The 24,714-nt window shown below is 33.5% G+C and overlaps 1 protein-coding gene across 10 annotated transcripts in view; it reads right to left on the bottom strand.

The window, feature by feature from the left end:
• Positions 1-24,714, bottom strand: part of Mgat4c (MGAT4 family member C) — a 786,744-nt gene that overhangs the window by 175,427 nt on the left and 586,603 nt on the right. The window contains exon 2 of one of the 10 annotated variants that reach the window (XM_021725788.3): positions 6,456-6,559. The exons of the other annotated variants lie outside the window; for them this stretch is intronic. The gene's annotated coding sequence lies outside the window, so the exon portion shown is untranslated. The remainder of the gene's footprint in view (positions 1-6,455; positions 6,560-24,714) is intronic. 10 annotated transcript variants of the gene reach the window in all.

Below are 24,714 nucleotides of genomic sequence, written 5' to 3'. Positions count from 1 at the left end.
AACATGGCTATATATGTCTTCTAATGCATTCATGCAAGGGTCTCAAATACCTAAGAATAGAAATACTGTTTTTTTTAAAAAATTGATGAATTACAATTATACATATTAGTAGGCTTCAGTGTGCTATATATTTTCACATTTTTGTCATTTGTTCAAATTAATTTCCCTACAATTCCCTTTTGCATGCTCTCCTCTCTCTCCCTAATCTCTCTACCACCTATTTAGCAGTCTTCCTTCTATGTTTGTGAGATTTCTAAACTTTTAAAAAAAAATTTATTTGTAGTTGAACACAATACATTTATTTTATTTATTTATTTATGTTGGTTCTGAGGATCAAACCCAGGGCCTTGCATGTGCTAGACACGAGTTCTATCACTGAGCCACAACCCCAGTCCCTGTCACTTTTTATTTTCCCATTTTTTTCTATCCAGGTCCTACACATGACAGAAAATACAGGACCTTTGACTTCCCTTTTATTTCACTTGGAATGATTTTCTCCTCCTACATATGAAATAACTTTATTTTTCTTTATGACTGAGAAAAACTACATATTATATATTATGTATGTATGTATGTATATGTATACACACACACACGTATATATAGGACAAATTTTATTTATCCATTTTTTTGTTGGCAGATACCTGAGGTTGGTTTCATCTCATGGCTATTTTGAATCATGTGGCTATAAATACGAGTGTGCATGCATTGCTGTAGTATGCTGACTTTGTTTTGGAAAAATATTAAGAAGTGTTATGTAGCTGGGTCACATAGTATTTTTAGTCCTAGTCTTTTGAGGAACTTCCATACAGATTTCTATAGTGGTTATACTAATTTACATTCCCACCAAGAATGTTTAAGTGTGCCTTTTCCCCCACCTCTTCACCAGCATTTACTATTACTTTTGTACTTACTGATTGTCATTTAAATGAAGTGAGATGAAATTTCAGTGCAGTTTTGATCTGCATTTCCTTGATTGCTAAAATATTTCCTATATTTGTTGGCATTATACATATATATTATATTCATAGAATTTATAATATATAATTTATAATATATATTTATATTTCTGCTTTTGCGACATGTCTGTTTAGTTTATTTGCCCATTTATTGATTTTTTTGAGGGAGTATTAAGGTTTTTTTTTAAATGTTCTTTACATATTATGGATATTTATCTTCAGAAGAACAGCTGGCAAAGATTTTCTCCCATTCTGGAGGTTGTCTATTCATGCTCTTTTTCCCTTTGCTGTGAGGAAGATTTTTAATTTAATGCCATCCCTTTTATTAATTTTTGGTTTTATTTCCTGAGCTATAGTAGTATTACTGAGGAAACTCTTCTCTATGGCTATTTGTTAGAGTGTCAACCCTAAGTAGAAATACTGTTTATTTGGGTTGTAAGAACTCAGTTTCACTAGAGAATGCCAATTAATTTTCCAAACCATTTGTACCAATATCATATTCATTTATGAGAATTTTAGCTGCTTTGTATTTTCATCAGGACTTGTTAGCATGGTCTAATTCATTCCTCATTCTGTAGTTACTATGACCTTTTCTAAATGCAAACCTGATTGAGTCACCCAAACCCTATCTAAAATCCTTTAATGGTTTCTTAATGATTCTAATATAAATTCCAAAAGTTTAACATTGTTGAAGGATCCCTTATGCTCTGACCTCTCTATTACTTTGTTTTTAATATCATGCTCTTGTCTTCTGCTCCAAACTGACCTTAAGTTTCTCTTTCCAGTCCCAAGGCCTTCAAACATGATAAACTTCTTCTGGAAATCTTCATTCTACCTTTTCTTCTAATTAGCTTTGCTCCTTAAGACTCACAGTAAGTGTCACTACAACAAGGAAGCTTTTATTGATTACTTAGGATTGAATAGGCCCCTTCATTCACTACTGTTTTCTAAATATAGTATTTTTCATAAAAATAACGGGATAATTTTTTAATGTGACCCCTAATAATTTTCATATATAATGAGGTCAATTGCATTTTCTTATTTTGTGTTGTTCACAAACTTGTTTAAAGTGACTAGAAGGCACTTGATAGTCACTGTGTACTAATATACACTAAATGGGAATGACAAGTCCCTACACATGTACAACACTTTATACCAATTTTTATTTTGGAAGTAATATTGTTCATCAAAAACTATTCATGCCTTTCTTACTCCTGATTGTCCTACCTCTTAAGTCAGAAATACCTTCAATGCCTTTCATGTTAACCTTCTATGGCCTGCTTTCACCAATGAATGGAAGGTATCATCAACTCACAAATTTGGAACGTGCTGTTCCTTTAGGCATGCTGCCTTGCTTTCCAGCATCACCATGAGATAAATGCTTCAACTCCCTTGCTGTTCTCTCAAGGATAAGCATCACATGAGACTAAAACAGATTAAGCCTAATACCATTTGATCCACAGATTACACATAAACACTTTTTTTTTGATAAGCCACTGAGATTTGATAGTCATTTATAGAAATAAAAAAGTTAACACACACCAGATAATTTTTAAAAAAGATGCAGTTCTTAAAAGGACATAAGTTTAACAGAGACAAGTTTTAACAAGTAATTCTCAATAAAATAAAATGAAATAAATTTTAGTTGAAACATGAATAGCTGTTCAAATACATTTCTTTCAAAACACTTGGATGAAAATAAAATACAGAATTAAGCATTGAAAATTCTGGATTTTAAACTGTGATTATAAGCCTTTTACCACATAAATTCTTTCATGTGTCTGGATATAAAACAGTAAGGATTATGGCTATTATCAACTATTACAGATGATTTCTGTTAACATTTTAAGGGCATGCTTTAAACTGAACATTTTCCATTAGCTGTACAGAAAAGGTTTTGTAATCTTTTCTTTGGATGACCCCTATTTTTCAAAGCTGAAATAAAAAATACTCTTAACCAATTACCAACTATACCCAACATTGAAGTTTAGATTTTCAGTCATAAAGAAAAAGACCCATTTAAGTTTCAGAGCTGTATCATAACTAACAGCATACCAGTTAAGTCATAAAATAATACAATTCAAGGGCAAATATATATACTGTTAGACTATTCTTGGTTGAAGTAATTTCCAGAGCTAGAAATATATCCAGCTTCTGGAGGTCAGGAAGGAAAAGGCTACAAAGTCCATCTACTTCACCTCAATATAGAGTTGGAGCCAGAATTTTTGTCCTTCTTATAGGGTGGTGGTCTTGTGCCAGGATCCAGACAACATTCATATGCAGAAGCAGAGATTCTAAGCAAAACTCATAAATTTTCTGACCTTTCCCCTCTGGCTACAATCAGTCCTTCTAGGGACAAACTTGTAGCCTAAGTTAAACCAGTTTGACTTTCTTAAAAACTGGGAATTGAAATTCATGTTTAGTTTATCAGATGTACAGTATTTGCCTGGAAGTTAGGTGCTATGAACATGAATACTTTAAGGTAATTGTTTGGATGCTGAAGAGAGGAAGTGAGAACATGCTTAGAAAAAACTCAAGACAGTCAAGCATACACGCAGAGACTAAAGATGGAAACTCCTCCCCCGGTTATGAAGAGCTTCTCATTTCCATTTTCTTGCCTTTCAGGGGGCCTGTGTACACACATTTCCTTTCATGTAAGTGAAGGGATAAAAGACCTCTGACAGTGGGCCACTCATTTGGCTATCAAACTTACCTACAGCCAACTGAGATATTTTACATCAAACCTGAAAGTCTGTAATCACAACAGCTAGTTTCCAGAAAATGCCTGTATGTTTTCCTTTTCTGCTTTCTCCTTTCTTTTAGCTGTAGTTCTTTGTGCAAAGTGAAATCTTTGTACATAGGGGACTGTATATATGTTAAAGGTTATTACTATGGAGTGAGGCATTTTAGTATATTTTATTTATTTTTATAGACAAGTGGAGGTTATTGAGACTACAATGCATTTTAATCTATATTATGAAAGATACCACTATGTATGAAATTATGTCCCTTCCCAAATTCTTACACTGAAGTGCTAATCTCCACTGTGATGATATTTGGAGATATGCCTAATAAGGAGGGAATTAAATTGAGGCCATAAAGATGGGGCCCTGATCAGGTACGATTCATGTTCTTATAAAAAGACGAGTACTCACATTTTCCACACAGTGTAGACAAAAGGCCTTGTGAGAAAGGGATTATCTGTAAGTCAGAAAGAGAACACTCACAAGAAATCAAGTTTGCCAGCTACCTGAATATAAATTTCCCAGCCTCCATAACTCCAAGAAATAAATTTCTGTCATTTAAGTCACTTCATCTATGATATGGTCTATATGACGGCCTGAACTGACAAACAGATATTTTTAAAATCCCATGCGTAAAAAGAAGACAATTTCTACTCAGGTTTCCCTAAATTTATGCATAGTAAAGCTGGAAAACATAGCAACCTACAAGTTGAAACATCTATGAAACCTGCTTTCCTGTTTATCATTCACATACAGCACACATGCTTCCATGAGATTATTGAGATGAAATTTTTTTTCTGGACAAAACCAATTAACAGTTATTATATTACTACCCAGAAATGTGCATGTTTGTCATCTGATCTAGAGGACATAGCCATGCAGAAAGAAAGGAAAGCTCATAAACAACAAACTAGGACAACGGAATGAGCACTACAATAGAGGTATAGATGACTTGCTATGGAAGAAGAGTCTTTAATTGGAGACAAAGGGAAATTTATACTTAGGGGGTTTTGTTAGTTTGTTATACACAGCCAAACCTCTCTGACGTAAAAAGGAAAACTTCAAACACTTGAAATTCTTCACCATTAGGGTCTTTTTTTTTTTTTTTCATTTCATTTTGCTTAGTTTATCTAAAAGCTCATGTAGAGAAGCAAAAAGCAAATGTAGGAAATTAAGATTTAAACAAACTGACACTTGAAATTCCTGGTGGGATAAAACAGAGGTAAGAAGAAAAGGAAGTAGAAAATGTTTGATCAGAAATCCTAAATATTAATCATACCGTGTCAGCCCATTGTCAGTCTCGCTGAACCCAACTCATGAAGGCAACAGAAGCCAGTGATAGGAGGTGAGAAGAATAGAAAAGATCATGGGGCGAGGACTTCATTGTGATAATAAATGAATTAGATGACTGATTTCCACGGTGTGCTTTCCAGCATGGGAATCATGTTGAATTCTCTGTGATCTCAGCCTCTAGCACAGTACCTAGCACATAATTTGTGTTCAATAAATTCCAGTAAAAGAAATGATGAGCATAATAAGGTCCAACTGTGGGGTTTGCTAAAGATGAAGCCACAAGGGTACACTGAGCATCCAGGAAAGACCAGTAAAGCAAATGTAAATGAATGACAGGAAAGACTTTGCATGTACTTTAGATTTTTTACATGAGCCTGGGTGTCCTGGCCCATAGCATGCAATAGAATTCATATTTTTTATTTCAGCTTTAATATACAGTCATTGTAGGACACACTAATGAAAGCTCTTCTATTTCAGCCAGTGAAATATTTCTTTTACCAGGAAAGCTCTGTACAGTGAAAATGCTGATAGCTTCCCCTAATTGAAACTACATTGCTGCTTATACCCTCAAGTACAGGTCTTATATCTACTTACTATACAATGCTAAGAATCATGGCACTATTATTAAAATAGAGACAAAATGTTCTTCAGGTCAGACAAAAATTGGAGTGTGTGACCAAGGGAATTATATAGTACATTTCATCACCAAGTTGTCACTCCTGTGATATACTGTTGAGCACTAAAAGCTATTGTTTCCATGAATTATAACCCCAAATACCTTCACTCTGAGGATTCATTTTATTAGGGATCTCAGTATTATACATCATCACTGTAATGTGTAACATATTTTCAGTGACACATCTTTATTGTACGCTATAGGCTAAAGTAGCATAATTATCATTGTAGTAAGGTTTTACAAGAGATTTTATGTTTTAATTCTCATGTCCAAAGTTATTGAACTTGTCTCTGCAACAAGAGTTTAAAAATATTCATAGGTTAAACTGCAAAATTAGTATTTAAGTTATTTTCAATTTTAAGAGGTCTTTTATGAGAAAAAAATATCTCATCAATAAGATACTAAGAACTTTTAATGCATGTTGTTCATTTTACATGGTTTCCACTGGTACCAAGTATATATTTTGCAGGAAAAAAAACAATAGAAGCAAAATATTAAAGACTCAATTCTGCTACTCTAAAGCAAATCATAAGCAACTAAAATCAGAAAACTGTTTAAATGCAAAATCTTGTTAAAATTTCTCTCAGGCCATACAAATTTTAAATGGTGCCTAAAATATTTTAAACCTGATAGGAAATAGATCTCTAGTACTTATATGCCCATACACCTCTAGCTTCTGAGTTAAATTCTGGTCTGGAAGGCTATTAGCATATAATTAGAAATGACATGAGAGATACAACATCCAACACAGACTTGCTTTTTCTGGCTTAAGAGCCTACTTACTTTATGCAAATTGGTAGGAGACCATTATCATACAGCCCCAGCAATCAGTACTTAATTTGTTGATAGCCTTGATAGTTGTGGCCAAAGTATAATTGGCATGGGCTCTAGTACAAAAATAAATAAATAAATAAATTGGGTTGTGCACAAAACTAAACAACATAATTACCAACAATTAGTCATTAATTACGAGGTAGCAGATTTTCAAATCCTTCTCCTGCATTTGGCCAAAGCTAGACCAAATTATATTTTAATGTTGTGAAAACATCCTTGTTTCTGAGATAATCAGGTGTTCAGAAACTGCTTTCTGTAGAAACTGTATTCTGTCATGGATTACCATGCATATCAGAAAATTAAACATGTTTATATCTGAGGATGATCTAATAATGAGAGAAAAAATAGTGAGAAGGAATTCATGTTAATTTGGTAGTCATTTATCTACTTTATTCACATCGGATCTCTACTTAAAACACAGATGTAAAAAGAGATCAAAATTATTTTAGAAATATGTAAAATAAACAAAATCTTGTTAATGATTTAAAAATTTAAAAAAAAAAAAAAAGAAAAAGAAAAATGGTTAGGGTTATGGCCTAGTGGTAGAACATATGCCTAGCCTGCGAGGCACTAGGTTTGATCCTCAGCATCACATAAATAAAATAAAGGTATTATGTCCGTCTACAACTAAAAACATTTTTTTAAAAAGAAAGAGGATTAGAAATATATTCAAAGAAAAATATAGCTACCCTAAAAACCATTCACCCTAACTAAGGAAACCTGACAGATATAATACTCAGAGGAACACTACACAACACATTACCATCCATAACCTTGGTAATAATCTTTGGCTACCAGGTAGGACATGAAAAAGCATTTTTATCAAAAGAAAAATTGGCAGACTAAATAATTATAATTATGCATTAAAAAGTCTATAGGATCCCTTTGGGATATGAAAAGCATGGCATAGCTATTCCTTTTGATCAGAAACACAGGTGAAGAAAACTATCCAATTTCAACCAGAGAATAATATATCAACAATATTTCCTTACTTTATTTCCTAGGATCCAAGGGCCCAGCAATGAGTTCTATGTGTTTACTTATCAGAGAGTCATAGTATAGGTAGGTCATCTTTTCTGTTAGGTATGCAGTCTAATTAATTGTGGTTGGCCGTTTTTTTCTGTGTAGATCAGTGGAAAAATGAACATCCCTGATTGCTTGGAGGAACACATTGTCTTATTTTTCAGTTTAATGATTATCATTCTATTTAATTAGCTTAGAAGTGTGTACTCGGCTCATTGAAGAAAATGAGATATAGTTTTCTTCCTTCTTCCCTCTCTCCCTCCCTCCCCCCTCATCTCCTCCTCCCACGTCTTCTTATCCTTCTTTTTCTTCCTTCAGCATAGCCCTTCTGATTTTTTTTAACCTCCCATTCAGTCTTTTTGCATTTTTTAAAAAAGGTTTTTCAGTAAAAGAGTATTTTCTGGCTTCTGTTCCATGTTCTCTTACTCTATTTAAATCTTTGAAAGTCTTAAAATTATCTAACCCAATGGGTTTTCTAGTTTTTTTCATAGATACTGCAACACTAGATATTTCTGAGCATTTCAAATTCTTGAAAGCTTCTCTTCTCTTTTCATATATCCCACAACACCATTTTATTTACTTGCTAAAATTTGGTGACTTTTTAGTGGCATTTTATTTTTATCATTGAGATTAGAACCTTTATAATTCAACAACAATCTATCTTTTTGTATACTTTTTCATACATTTTAATATTTTTAATTTTTTCCAGATCATAACATGCACTTTTGTATATATTTGACTACTTCTTTCCTGTTTCCATAACTGGCAACCTCTTAACTTAAAATTGGTATACTCTGTAAAATTGTATAGTCTTTCCATCATATAATACTCATCAGACAGACTAAACCATTGGCCCACCTGAACAACATCCTGTGCATTCTTTCTTGGCTTAACAATGTGTGGTACCTTGGAAATTATGAAATGGGTATTTGCACTTTTGTGTGTGTTTATTTATTTATTTATTTTCAAATAGAAGGGTAAATCTGTCTTAGACCCTCATAGGTCTTTGAAAGGTCATTCTAGATACTGAAGTGCCTAAGGCTGGATGAAATGAGGGTACAAAGAATACATAAGAAAACAGTAATCTATAAAAACCATTTTTAAGCATTACAGTTTTTCCTTATTTATGATACTTCTTCCCTTCTAATAATAGCATGTCTCTAAACGAAGTATGAGTCTCATTTGAGTAGATTATCAAAGATGTTTGCAGAAGAAACCTTGGCTTTCCCACTTTGAAATTTAAAAAGTTGCTAAAGCATAGTGAATTATTTAGAGAAAGGGGAAAGATATAGGTCATATTGACCACTTTTTAAAAATATTTATCAGCTTAAAACATTAGTATAATTATTTGTGATTACACTAATGGTAGTAATTGAGAGAGAAGGCACCATAGGTCATAATATATAGGTAATACATGTTGCATTTTTTGAACAGTGAGGAAGCACATACAGAAAAGTAAAATGATTTATCTAAGACAACATCTGAGAGACAAATTTGAGTCTAAGTCTCAGGTCTCTAATCTTCAGAGCTTTATTTACTATCAAAATATTTACTGACATCCAGTGAGATAAAATCAAAGGAGAAAGAATTTGATAAAAGCAAAGTAGAATATAAATCATGACTACAAAATCCATTCTGAAGCATTTCATGTAGAACTACTAATTTTGAAAAGAATAATAAAGTGAATGACTAATTAAAAGGTCCATTTCTTAAAAGAGTTCTTGCAAACATTTCTTTGGTTAGCATTTAAAAATTAGGCCCTTACCATAATTTCTTGAAACGAATTACATATGCAAATCAGAGCCTCTGAAACTGTTTAAAATCAGCAGGACTGGCTACTCGTATTCACAGAAAAAAAGACATGGAGCTAATTGACCCTGCCAGAGACCAAGCATACCCATGGTGTTTTAATTTGGGCTGCAATTATATATCTGTTCAAGTTTTCACATGCCAATTATTGCATTTAAAAAAAAAATCTACATATTCCTAATATCTCTGCAACTGAAGAGAAAGAGGCTAGAAGATGCTCTAAACAATGCAATTAGAGCAGTATAGGCAATTAACTCTGCTATTTAGGATAAAGTTGAGAGCACTAAAGACGAAGTAATAAATATTCACAAACACTTCACCATTATACAGAATTGCAGAACAGACACACATTTTTAATACACAATACAGGCAGTCTTATTATTAAACTTAATGGCATCTGAGAAATGATGAAACACTCACAGCCTTGAGCTGTAATGAGATAAGCTTGTAGCCTGATCAGCTTGCATACAAATCATCTCATCTGAATAAAATTAATGTTTGATTTTTATATCTCTCCTCAAGCACTGTTGAGCCCCCTTTTTCGTTTTTATGAACAATTATAGAAAAGAAAATAAAAGTTGAGCCCTGATACGATATATCAGTGGGAAGATCTTCAATATATGTCATGTTAAGTTCTTCTTTCTAGTATTGAATGGAAGAGTTCTTATAGGTTAAAAAAAACAGGAAGAATAGATTTTGATACCAAGTACAAGAAATCTTTTAAAGCTTTCGATTTCCATATTCTACAATAATAGTGACATGCTAGTATTTAATGTTAAAATGATTGACATTCATAGACTTAATGGCATTTCCATCTAAAGAAAATCCTATATACCTCTGAAATCTTCATTATTACATTATAATATTAAAGAAGATAAATGTGTCATGTATATGTCCTTTGAAGATCAAACTAAATAAGAAATTACATATTTCATTCTAACTTGGGACTAAAGTTTACATTCAATATTTCAAACTCCAAAATTAATCATTTCTTTATGTCACTTTTTAAAATGAGTTCATTGTTATGAGTTTCTCTTAAGACAAATTAAAAACATCTTAGTATTAGATGTTGCCCTCTTCTCTGCACATTCATAGAAAGTCTAGTGACATTTAACTTTCCTTAATTATCAAAGAGGATAAAGCACAATGTCTTCATTTCCATTGAAACTATCAACTGACAAGACTGCACAGAAACTATGTAAAAAGAACTTCCATGTGGGATGATCACTTAGAACATAATTCTTGAACAGAGTTTCAAAGTATATTGTGTCCACCCAACACCTGACTTGTAGTTATTTAGAATATCAGTGTCAAATTGTATCTCCAAACATAAAATTTTGTGGAAATGCCATGATTCTCAGTAAAATAGAAATGTAACCCATCTATAAATTAAAGGGAATATTTAGGAAAACTATTTAGATAATAAGCTAAATTGAAAAATCAAATCTTTCCTGAATCATCCTTAATGTATATTTCATTGCCTTTGTAGATATCTCTTGATGGACAGGGTTGAGAATTAAATGAGTTAAGACATATAAAGTGCCTACAGAACTCCTGCCAAATACTATATACTAAGTGAGTGTAAGTTACTAGTTAAGAGTCAAGTATCTCTACACTTCAACTTTATTTAGAATTCTTATATGTCAGCCAGGGATCAATTGTGTTGTTTCTCATACATATTTTTTTTCAAATTGAATTTTTCATGTAATTAAAAAATCAAAAAATTGGCAGGAATTTGAGCTCAGATTCAAAGAACTATTAAATGTTCCTTCGTCAAGGAAACAAAACCCAGAAGTCATAGACTATGTGTTGTGTGTGTGATTTATAAAGGACATTATTTAGGAGATCCTCAAGATGACCCCCAGGCTTGACACTTGCTATAAGAATTCACAGAATTTAGAGAGCCCTCACAGTTATAGCTTATTATAGAGAAGATATAGATTAAGATCAACAAAGGGAAAAGATGCATGAAATAATGTCCAGAGAAGCCAGATAGAAAAGTCCCAAGGGTCTATTCCCAGGGTAATTTCATTCGTATGCACTTGATTCTTCCAGGAATTATATTGATCAAAGTGGTGCCAACAAGGGAAGATATTCAAGCATTACTATCCAGGATTTTCTATGGGAGATTAGTGGTATAAGAACATAATGCCTATGCAACTGGCCTCAGCTACTCGGATTACAACCTGTTTCCGAGCATTCACCCTAAATTATATTGTTTCCATAAACCTATCTGATTAAACTGGTAAAACGTGGCCCAAGACCTCAGGCATAGAAAAAAGTTTCCTAATCATAATTTTAAATAAAATCCACATTTAAATTATTTTTCTGCCTCACATATTTCAGTAATACAGATGTGTCTTTCAAAACTAGACCTGACTGGTAGTTATGTCTTATGACCTGGTTTATGCCTTTAAACCTTAATTCCTAGAATGGGTCCTCACCATTTTTTTTTGCCAATAGGGCCATTTCTATAATTTTTATTTATTTATATATTATTACTTTTAGTATCTTCAGGAAAATTCTAAGCCCTGGGACCAGAACTCCCAGCTCTGCACCCTGATTAATGTGATCCAGTATGGCTTTCTAATCCACTGCTAATGCTAGACTCTCAACTGTCAAGTTCAGGAATCCAATTACACACAGACCTGCTGCTGGAACTCTATAAGACTACTTGTGTGCACTCCTACTTCTATTCCTCAGTTCCCTGCCATTTCACTAGACAGAAGGGACTCCTTTGAATTCCCCGTAGCTTTCTCTTAAGATGTACCCTGCCATGGTCAATAAGCTTATTGTCTTTATCCACTTGTGCTGTTATAGCAGAATGCTTACAATTGATATCTCTTAGTTCTGGAGACTGGCAGATCAAGATCAAGGTACTGGATGATTTGGTACTTGATAAGGGCTGATGTTGCTCCTAAGGCAGTAAGTACCTTGTGGCTTTGTCCTGAAGAAGGTATAAATGCCATGTCCTCACATGCTGGAATGAGTGAAGGCAAGTAAACCCCTCTCCCACTTTCATAAAGGATCTAATTCCACCCACTCTACCCGCCAGCCTTAATCACTCTCTAAAGGCCCCTCCTCTTACTACTATCCCATGGGTAATTAAAATTCCATGTAAGAATTCAGGTAACACACTCATAGCAATTATGTTATTATTTCCAGGTACTTACATGGATTCCTCTCCTCATATGGTAGATCTCACTCACAAGGTACTTTCATCAGAGAGAAATTTGTCTTGATTCACAGGGCATGCATTCAACATGTATTTAGTGATTTTGTGAGTTGCCATTAAATATCAGGCACTGTTCTAATATTGGGAAATTTTCATGTATGTAATTCTAGCCAAGGAATGTCTATGTTGAAATATACTTATAATATATATGTATATATACAACCCCCACAGAATGTTCCAGTCTTTCCTTATATACAAGAAAAAGGTCAGCATGTAGAAATGATTTTCAAATTAGCCCTCTGCATCTTTCTTTCTTTTTTCAGTGTTCAATGGAGTTTTTAGTGCTTTTTTTTTTTTTGCATGGATCCAATCTAGCTCAGTTCCCTTTTCAATCCCACTGAAAATACTGTACTCCAACTGCAAGAACAAGCTTTATTTTCAATTTCACAGATCCCAGTCTGCACTAATTATTTTAAACTAATACTCTTTGTCCCTACATGTCCCTAAATGTGGTGGAGTGTGCCAAAGGGCCACAGCCTCCCTCACATTAAAAACAAAGAAAACCAAAATGAGTTTCCCTCTCTCTTCACAAATAGCTATAAAACCAACAAGTACATGGCTTCCAGTCTCCTACTCCTGGAGGAAATCTATTAAATACATTGATTTTCAGATCACTGGCATAGAATTTTTTTTTCAAATTAGTATATCAGCACACACTTGTCAAATATAACAAAATTTAAATATTTAATAAATTGTCGCTAAGATAAATCATGAAGGTATTATCTCCCAAAACCACAATAAACACATGGCATTGAATCCTATGAAGACTCCATTTATAGTTCATCACACATGTTCAGTTAAAAGTCACAAAAACGATTTAAAGTTTTGCTAAAGTCAAAGGGCTTCACGTGTTCTGTTCTCATTGTAAGTATTATCTGCTTTTCCGAGTACAAAGTTTATAACCGAAATAAGAGGCTCATGTTATAGATAAAAACATTTTGGTGATATAAAACAACATTATCAATCAAAGCATGCTGAAAAGAAAGGTTATAGGGAATCATATTTAGACAAAATGCATTTGCCACCAGAAGGTAATTCTTGTTTGATGACGAATGTTTGTTAAACTCCAAATTCCATTATCCCAAGTGTTAATTGAGGAATTGAAGACAGTTCTCCAGGTATCATTTAGCTATCCAGCTTTCCCCCTTCCTCACTTGTAGTTCTCAAGATTAACTGTAGTCTATGCTGGGAATGCAACATCCTGAGATAAGGAGGAACTGGTCAGAAGAGGCTAAGCTCTGGCTCAGCAACCCATCCCCAGAATGAGAACATTTCTCTTACATATTCTACTAAACCATCTGTTATGGCTTGAATGTGCGGTATCCCCTGAAAGCCCACATGAGCCAGTGCAAGAAGATTCGGAGGAGGAATAACCAGGTTATATTCTTAGCCCAATCAGTGAGCTAATCCCTGCTGGGATTAACTATGGCTGGAGGAGGTGGGAATTGGGCATGGGTTTGGGAATAAATTTGTATCTGGAGAGTGGAGTTTCACTCTCTGCTTCCTGATCACTGTGATGTGAGCTGCTTTCCTCTGCCACCCTCTCCTGCCATGATGTTCAGCCTCACCTGGAGCCCTGAGGAAAGGAGCTGGCCTTCTATGACCTAAGACCTTGAGCTCTCAAATACACTTTCTCCTCCACATTTGTGCTGGTCAGGTCCTTTAGTCACAGTAGCAAAAAAGCTGACTAAAATACCATCCACTTCAACGTTTTATCCCAGTGTATCATGTTACCCCTGAAGTATATATCCCAGGGCCAGGTGGCTTTCTGAGGTCCCTGGGCTGCTTTGCAAGTGTGGCACTTGTCAACAAGAATCTATCCACCCAGAGAGACTGCCTGAACCCTGTGAACAGGTTTACAATAGTTCTAGGCTTCTGCTGTTCCTTGCTGGCTATCTATATAAAACAAACCTGTCCCATGCAACTTACATGTGTGGGTGTTCTGCCCCATCAGTCTCCAATAACTTGTTAGCCAGTGCACAGTGGACTTGCTTCACACAAAGTGACTTCCTGTTTGTGACAATATATTTAATTACAATTTCAACCATGGCTAGAACAATGAAAGAAATAAGTGAATTTATGGTTTAGTGCACTAACCATTTTCTGCACCAAGAAACCCTAGTTTTACTGAGAGCCTACATTTTTCTATATAACTAACATATTTCTTCATGTCATTCATTCATTAACACAAATATGTGTTGGGAGGTTACCTTGTGCCTGATCCTGTTCTAGATTCTGAGGATACAGAGCTGAATCAGAGAGCTAAGACAGCTCTTCTCATAGAGTGTACATTCTAGTGAAAATAGGACTAACTAACAAAATATAACACAACATATAAATGTTGTGTTCTGGATAAAATAAGTGGGATGACATGATAAAGAATAAGGAGATAGAGATCATTTAAATTAAGTGGTCAGGAAAAGCTTCTAGTAAGACCTGATATTTAAGCAACAAGCAGAATAAATAAGATAGCCCTGGGGTGAGCATTTTGGAAACAGGTATTATTAGCTACTGAAATGTGGAGATGAGCTTGGAGAAGTCAGGAAATTGAATTATCAGTGTGATAGAAGCATATGTGTAGCAGAGAATCGTCTGAGAAGAACTTGGCAAGCTCATAGAAACTTGCAGGCAAGGGTAATGATCTTGTATGAAAGTGTAATGGGTAGCCATTCAATAGTTTAACGGAATGTGTAAGAAAAATTCATGGTAAGTGGTAAGAAGTTAAGGCTGGAAGAAATGATGGTTAATATGGTATTATAGCACTGATATAGACAAGAGATAATTGCATCATGGAATAGAAGGAGTAGCAAGGAGAAGAACACAAAGTGGACACCTTTGCAGAATAGGTTGGGTACTTTAAATAGAACATGATTTTGGTAGCATGGGTATAAAAGGGGGGAATAATCAAGAAATCAAATACAATGACTAGATTTGGGATGTAAAAATTAGGAAGCAAAGATTGAATACATTTATGCATTTCAGATATGGTAACACTGAAGACTCTGCTAGACAGTTGGGAACACCAACTAGGTGAAAAAGATTGTATATGTGTGTATGTGTGTGTGTGTGTGTGTGTGCGCGCGCATGTGCATATATATGTGCACATATATACACACATGATTTTACCTATGTACATAAATATCATATGTATTGTGTGTAAATAGACAACTTTTTATATATGTGAATATACATATATATGTATAAATTTTGCATATACTTAAAATCTGATAAAGTAGTGTCATAAAAATTATTTCAAACTTGGAAATAGACAAAAGAGATAGCTGTCATTCTGTGGAGCCGAAAACTAAGAAGGCGCCTGGCTAAATGCCAGTAGGAGGACACTGAAGTTGTTTTGAAACCTCCCTGATTGGTTTACTTCTCTTCCTTGCTCATGCACAGCTCATGCTCTTTAATTCCTTTTGCTGACTTGACCTTTATGTTGATTGGTTCCCGCTTTTCCGTGTTTTAAAATGATTGGCTTTTAGTCCTTATATAAGTTGTGTGTGCTTCCTCAATAAATGAGATCCTGCTTTAACTGGTCTCCCCTGTGCATCTGATTGTCCTCCAGTGGGGAGGGCTGGGTTGGTGGCCTGCTGACCCTCACCTTTCTTGATCTGTCCGGGTTGGGGCATGCTCTCCTAAGCCTCTCTGCTGCGGGATGGAGTGGATAGAAGAAACTAAAAACCCCAACATCATTCTTTCATTGCAGTGTTGGCCTGAACTTTCTATTAACTAGACCATTTTTCAGCTAAAAAGGGACAGAGTTTACCTTGTAGAATTGGTACCATTGTTGCTGCTGTTCAGTTACATGAATAAAATTTATTTCTGATGGATTTGGAAAAAGGTTGCAGTTCATTGTCTAATAAGACAATAACCAATTTGAGCACTAATTCAGGAATTTTCACACTTTTATTAAAAAATATTTGACTATTTTATACACATGCATGTACACATATATAAACAATACTATCTTATATAAACACATAACTATCTTCTTGTGGTTATTTGGGCCAATTTTAATATTTTTATAAATTAATGAGTTAAATAAAATCCTCAGCATGTTTATTTTATATTGCATGATATTACTGAGTTTATATTTTTAAAAATAAAAATTTAATAGGTATAGGGTTTAAAATATAAATCTGGTAGTCACTGCAATGTAGACTATAGCTACCAGATAAATAAGATTACATAAAAAGAGAACCCAGAAAAACTTATTACAATGGTTACAATTCCAGAGTAGAAAGAACATAAATACTGTTTAATTACATGTTCAGAAAAACTCTAGGAGGTTTTTATACCTTCATTTTACTATTGAGTAAATTATGGATCAGAAAGCTTGAGTACTCTTAGAGTTTCATAATTAAAAATGTTAGAAAGCAAATCTAGCCCTGGTCAGTCTGACTCAAAAATTCATGTTTTTTTTTTTCTATAAAAGTAAGATAATTCTCCATATGAAAATGACTTAATTTGTTATAGAGCTAATGGGCAATTTAGGCAATCTCCCTCTTTTTATTTCTATCCCCGCCCCTGGTGTGTGTGATTGCTATAATTTAGGTCCTGGATACTGTAGAACTCTCCCTTAACCTGTATTATTTTACCCAGAAGAGTGACTCCAAAATCAGTAAGTAGAGATCCTGTAGGAAATTCAAATATTATCATGGTTTGAAGCACTTTCATGTAGGCGAAATAGAAAAAGCTTACATATACTGCTACAATTTTAGCACATATATTTGTAAAATTTTTAACTGAAAAGCATTCATCAACTAGATAGATGATTAGATTTCTCTCTTTTAAAAGTTATGACTTTCTATTATGTAATTATAAGAAAATGAATACTGACCATTGGTTAATCCTCAATCTAAAATTATAATAAACTATATCCAAATGAAATTTAAGATATGATAATTTAAAATCATTCTTCAAGTGAAAGCATTTATTCACAAATGAGATTAAAGGCAATGCATAAAGAATGTATTATGTAATGTAAATTAGGGAAATATCATTATTCCTCTCTTATTCCACACATTTTTAAAATATGAATATTCTTGTAACACAGGTAGATAAAATGGATTTAAGAAGCTTAAGAAAATGATAAATCCACTTAAATGACATTTATAATCAGTGATAAAGAATATTAAACAACTGGAAAATAGATATTTCTCTTCAGGAAGCAGCAATAGTCAAGTGATTGAAAATAGTAAAGATCAAATCACATAACCCAAATGAAGGTCAAAAGTATAATACCAATTTCATGACAGTGATACATTTTTTGTAGGTTGGAAATCAGTCTGTCAAAAGAGATGTCTACAGTCCCTGGTTCAGTGGATCACTATTCACAGAAGCCATGATAAGGAATCAAACTGAGGGACCACTGAAAATGAGTGGATTTTAAAAAGGCCATACATCAACACAATGGAGTGCAGCCTTACCTGAGAAGAAAGTTCTGTCATTCGCAAAAACAAGAAGGGAATTGGAGAACATTATGCTAAGTAAAACAATCCAGGCACAGAAAGACAAATATTGCGTGTTCTCACATGCAGATGGAATCTGAAACAACTGAACGCAGGGAAATAGAAAGAAAGATGCTAAGAGGCTGGAGTGTAGGGGAAAAGGGAAAGGATGGTTGGAGAGTACAAAATCTCAAGAGTAATAAAGAGTTTTTTGGAGAGTTATTTCACAGCATGAATACAGTTAATAATACTGTATCATACATTTTAAAACCACCAAGAATAACTTTCATGTGTACTCACCACTGAAAATGATACAAATTTGACTCTGTGGAGTCTTCTGTGAGCAAAACCTCTACATTCAGTACCTAAATCCTGCCAATCTTCCTTTGCTACATTTACTCATCTGCAGCTCATTGTCAGCATCTTTATTGTATAACACTGCTTTATTGCAATGATTATCAACTTTTACTAGAACTGCTGCTTATTGCCTTTTCCCATGTTATTATAATGGGCTTGAGTTAATCATTCTACACTGAATTCATAAATTATAACAACCTTTTTATCCCATAAATACATATAATTCTAAATTATCAAATTAAAATAATCTTTTGTGGTAATAGGGATTTAACCCAGAGTCCTGAGCTATATTTCCAAGCCCTTTCTTTATTTTAATTTTAAGACTGAGCCTCCTTAAGTTTCTGGAACTGGTCTCAAACTTGCCATCCTCCTGCCTTAGCCTCCCTAGTCACTGGGATTACAGGTATGCACCACCACACCTAGCCAAATATAAAATAAAAATACACATAGAACTGTATGCTGTAAACCTTCAGTTTCATATGTCTATTTAAGAGAACTATAAAACTGTTACATAAAATATGAAAAATACAATATAAAATTTTATAACTACAATTAATATCATATATAAACTTTGCTGTTAGAGACTGAACATTGAATGTTCCCCAAAAGTTCTTGTGTTGAAGGCTTGATACCCAGCCCATGATGCTATTGGGAAGTAGAAACTTTTAAAAGGTGGGAATGAGAGGAAGGAAGTTGTCATTGGGGGCCATGCCCTTGTTGGGGAATTTGAGACCTTTTCCCCTTCCTGTCTCTCTTTGCTTCCTGGTTATTATGAATAGGTCTCTTCTGTCACATGATGTATTGTACTGTCAGAGACTGAAAGGGCCAAGTGACCAGGGTCCAAAACCTATGAAATCATGGATATCCTTCTTTCCTCTTTTTATATTGATAATATCACGTATTTTGGCACAGTGGTGCAAAGTTGACTAACACAATTGCAATCATTCACAAAGTATTATTTGGGGCTTTAATGTCCCAGGCCAGGACAATGAATATTTGTTGGTAATCAACATTGCATTAGATCATGTTATAGGCTGGTAAGGTAATTTTTTTTTTAATTAAATTTATATAGGGATAAATGAATTGCCTTTAGGTATTTTTTTCTCCCATATTAAAAATTACTACATCTAGCATATGTGAGGCCCTGGGTTCTATCCTTAGCACCACATAAAAATAAATAAATAAAATAAAGGTATTAAAAATTACTTTAAAAAATTACTACAGTTATGTCATACATCTCTGAATTTTGTGAAATATTCTATTTAGATTTCCCACAAATGTAGAAACCAAACTTTGTATCTTATCCCTAAATACTATATTCCTAATTCTCAGGATAAAAAATATATTGTTATCCTAAATGGCTTCTTGTCTGTTATCTACTCATAAAGATTGATTTAGTAAGACTTGAATGGGCCCCAGAAAATCTGCATTTTAATAAACATCTCATGCAAGTCTTATTCCTGTACTCTGTGGAGTCTTCTCTGAGCAAAACCTCTACATTCAGTACCTAAATCCTGCCAATCTTCCTTTGCTACATTTACTCATCTGCAGCTCGTTGTCAGCATCTTTATTGTATAACTCTGCTTTAATGCAATGATTATCAACTTTTACTAGAACTGCTGCTTATTGCCTTTTCCCATGTTATTATAAACTATGAATTAATATTAATCACCTTTATGACTGAAAATTCTTAGGCAATCAGACCCTGTCCATCTCACAAACTTTTATAACCTCAGCACTGACCCCTTTGCATGCAACATTACAGATTTATTTGTTGAATTATTGAATAGATTCCTGTTATAACTAGATAAGTCCTTGAAAAAAAAAATCACTGCTTAAATCAGGACATTTTCTGCATAAGGATGTCTATGGCTGCCAATCAAAAAATTAAAACTTCATGGAATCCTAACTTAATGGTATGACTTATTTTTTAATTAGAATAGAATATCAGATGAAACCACTGAACACTCATTTGTATTACAATTGTATTTCATAATAGATCAATTTTAGTTCATCAATCAATATTTTACCCAACCTTATTAGAAACATAAATTCATCATGAAACTAGGTAATCTGATATCTTAAAGTCTGATTTTAAAAGATATATGTGGACATAAAGATATGAAACTATGCAAGTCAGAAGAGCCATATTTCCATTTTTATGTATATGTGCAGTAGAAGGTGATTGACATTCTGCTAGGTAAGACTTTGTAGAGCTGAAGGGACCTGAGTAGGTTCTAAAGGGTAGTTAGAAATTAGATTAGCAAAAAGGGAAGAAGGGTTTTATAGATGTTCTGAAACAGAAGCTGTGGAATACCTTTGAGACAAATAGTAAATCAAGTGGACAAAAAAAAAAAAAAACCAATCAAACAAAAAAAAAAACAAAGGCTTTATAGAGAGTTAAAGTGTGAAATAAGTTCTAAAAGGTAGCCTTTAAAGGGTAGCTGTGTTTTAGACTTATGTCTGCCAGACCAAAGGATTTGAAGTTTATCCTACAAGCTCTGTGTTGACTTGATAATTCCTATAAAAGAGCTAAGTGACACGAATTATGGTATAAATTAAATGATTTCCAGTGTTCTTAAAATGGGAAATAAAGTGTTTCAGAAAACACACAAATAGTCACACAACTGTCTTTATAACTGGAAACCATGATGATGTCTATGTAAAATAGCTCCGTGTATCATGAGCATACATTAGGATTGCAAGGAAAATTTTGCTAAATAAGTGACTTTGAGCTCAGTTCTCTGTAAAGGATTGGGGGACAGATCATTATAAGCAGAGGAGAGAGTTGTCCTGTTGTGCCAGGGAGAAGCATACATTTGGAGATTTGAAATAATGTTTGTGTTGAACAAAGTTAGGGTAAGAAAAGCTATATGGACAGAGAAGGAGGCAGGAGTTCAATTAGCAGGGCCATTTAGGACATTAATGAGATAGGTCTTAAAAAGAGAGGTTGGGCTGGGGATGTGCCTCAAGCAGTAACGCGCTCACCTGGCATGTGCGGGGCGCTGGGTTCGATCCTCAGCACCACATAGAAATAAAATAAAGATGTGTCCTCCGAAAACTGAAAAATAAATATTAAAATTCTCTCTCTCTCTCTCTCTCTCTCTATCTCTCTCTCTCTCTCCCCCCCCTCCTCTCTCTCTTAAAAAAAAAAAGAGTGGTTACTCAAAGAAGGATTTTGAAGAAGACTGGCATTGAACTAAAAACAATTCATTTAAACTAGAATATAGAAGGATATTATTGAATGTCCGTGGACATTGGCTGCTAAAATGAATAATCTATCCAAGTAAAACTTAATATTAAATTTTGATTATGATAATTTGGCAGATAAAGAGGCAGATTTAAGGGATATTTAGAGTAAAACTTAGGAACATATTGGCTGTGAGGAAGAGGGAATTTCAATTATAAAAAATAGGGTTTTAGCCAGGGTAATGAAAAGAATTATGAGCTCATTCATTAAAACAGAAAAATACATATATGGCATGTTTCCATATAATTATCCATAATGCATTTATTGCCAATAAAACAAATCTATATAGTTAGTATAGTCTTTAAAAATTAAATATATTATAGATGTATAAATTATGGGTTCTCTTTTTGATCACATATAATGTAAGAATTATTTTAGAATAGCCCTTTATACTTTTGCATGTTTTTGACACACTATACTAAAATATATCATGAATGCAAAAGTGCATCTGAAGACTAAACATTTTTGCTCCTTCAAAAGTATTTCCTTTTGTTTATTAATTCACAAAACATGTTGCTTAATTGGAGCTTCACAGTATATTTAAGTATATGATAGGGCAATTTTTTTTCATTATTCTTTCTTCTCAAAACACTTTTTGTTTTCCTAGTATGGTCCACTTTTGAATCACTTTTAAAATTTTAGAAATACATGTCAAGTGATATTAAAGTCACCTGCGAAATTCCAATTGAAATCAAATTAAAACTATCATATAAATCAGGGATATTTACTATTTTGATAATATTCAATTTTCTAAACATATTTCAAGATAAAGCATTATTATAAACAGTGATCAACAACACATAGATATTATTTAATTAACAGAGTATATACCTACTTCATCTAATTTTCTGTGTTTCGTGTTAACAGAAAGAAATTTTGTGGTCAAAGTAAAGCTGAAACTGGTCCCAACAAATATCTGGGATTAAACAACTAAGCTAAGTGCTTACAGATTATTTTGTAAATGACAAACTCAAGAAATTTTAAATTTAACATGATTCCAAATTATACACAATTTTGATAGTGCACTGTGCATGCCAGGAAAATATATGCTTAAAGAATGTAAATGTTACTTTTGCTGTCTGCACCTTCCTTACCTTTATTACTTTTGTGACATTGCCAAAATTATCTACATATACTGGCGTTCAAGGAGCAAGGGCACATAGGCATAGAATTACTGTCAGCTATAATGGATTAGGTGCTCAACTGTGGATAAATATATCTTTTGACAGGTTGCAAACGATTTACAAAATTATTAAAGTAATAAAGTGCATCTTAAATCCTAAACTATTACTGATTTCAAACATGATATAATATTTTCAAGGATGAATTTTACTTCAAAGGAAAAGAAAAACACAGCTTTGTGCTTGAAATAAAATTTTGACTCTTAAGTAGACTACTGTGAAAAATTCTTCAATAAACATAGTGCAAGAATATTGGAAAACCTAAGTAACTCTTACTTCCTATCCTTCTAAGTGTAGCAATAGCATATTACTTGTAACACATATGAAAATTATATCAAATAAATAAATCACTCTTTTCAAAAGGATAAGTCAATAATTCAGATTAATTAGGACTAGAAAATAAAAGCCAGTCAAGTCAAAATATTGAACTTGTCATTAGCAAGCATATTTAATTCTGAAATAGTCCATTAAACTTCATTTGCCAATTCTGAATTAAAATTTTGTACCTCAACTTTTGGTACATTATCTCATTCATGTTGAATCTCACAACAACCTGTTTACGAATAAACCAAGACTTTCTTAATGTATGGGATGTGTTCAAAGTGCCACTTCTTGAGATAGGTCTACAACCTGAAACGAGGCTTCTTATTCTATCCCTGAACATCATGCTTTCAATAATTATTCTATGGCAAGTTAGATGTTGAAAAGCACATTTCCAATAACTGATGTTAAATCGAAATTATGACATATAAACAAAAAAAAGACAATAGCACAGTCATCTTCCTGTCCATAGCCATATAAAACTGTATATGTTTAAGGTCCAGGATCATGCCTTCCCATTCAGTTCACAGTGCTTATTGCAGCATTTTGAGAAAAATAAATGTAGATGCTGGTTAATAAATTAGCCAACACAGTAGAAGCTCATTGATTAAAACTAACTAGAGAGCTTAATCTTAATGGGTGAGCATTTTGAATTTTAAAATATCTTTTAAAAAACACAATTAAGGCCAGGCACAGTGGCATACCTGTAATCCCAGCAGCTCAGGAGGCTGAGGAAGGAGGATCATGAGTGCAAAGCCAGCCTCAGCAGAAGCAAGTTGCTAAGCAATTCAGTGAGACACTGTTTCTAAATAAAATACAAAAATAGTGGCAGGGATGGGGATGTGGCTCAGTGGTTGATGCCCCTTTGTTAAATCCCCAGTACCAAAAAAAAAAGAAGGAGGAATAAAAATACAACTTAGTTCTTCTGAAACATTTATTTAGAACCACTGATGAGCTGGGTCTTGAGTCAAAGAGTAAATACGATATGCTTTCTACTCTCATGAGCTTGCATCCTAGTGTAAGCTTATAAACTATGTTATATGTTGTTATGAAGTTTTCCAGTAAAGTAGAAGAACAAACCAGGATGGCCTTTTAAAATAAACCTATAATTGGATTTAAATATTCAAAACAGTGCTTACTTTATCAAATGTCATTGGTGATAATAAATTTGTCATTTATTCAAAAAAATTTAAAATATTCAAAATCTGTTTCATGGTCAGAAATATGTTTTAGACAAGCACAAATCTGTATAAATTGTTTTATTTTTCTACATGTATACATAGCACAACACGAACTAATCCAAAGGTTAGTGTCCTTCACTAGAAAATTAATTTTTCTACCCACAGATTTATTGTGTTAAATCATTTTGATATACTGAATTCTTCTTTCAGCAATTATCACCAGTAACAGAGAAAATCAAGTATGATGTATGATGTACAACAATATCATCATGGAGTATTTTTGCCAAATTATCATAATCAAAATCTTATTTTGAGGTAACATTACCCAAACTCAAGTTGAGGGATTTTATAAAATAGCTCTGAACTCTTCAAAAATATCAGTGATGGGGGGAAAAAAA

This window comes from Ictidomys tridecemlineatus, chromosome 6 (genome assembly GCF_052094955.1).
Source record: "Ictidomys tridecemlineatus isolate mIctTri1 chromosome 6, mIctTri1.hap1, whole genome shotgun sequence".
Lineage (NCBI taxonomy): Eukaryota > Metazoa > Chordata > Mammalia > Rodentia > Sciuridae > Ictidomys > Ictidomys tridecemlineatus.
The sequence above is the reverse complement of the archived record's forward strand: the minus strand, read 5'-3'. Positions and strand labels throughout refer to the sequence as shown.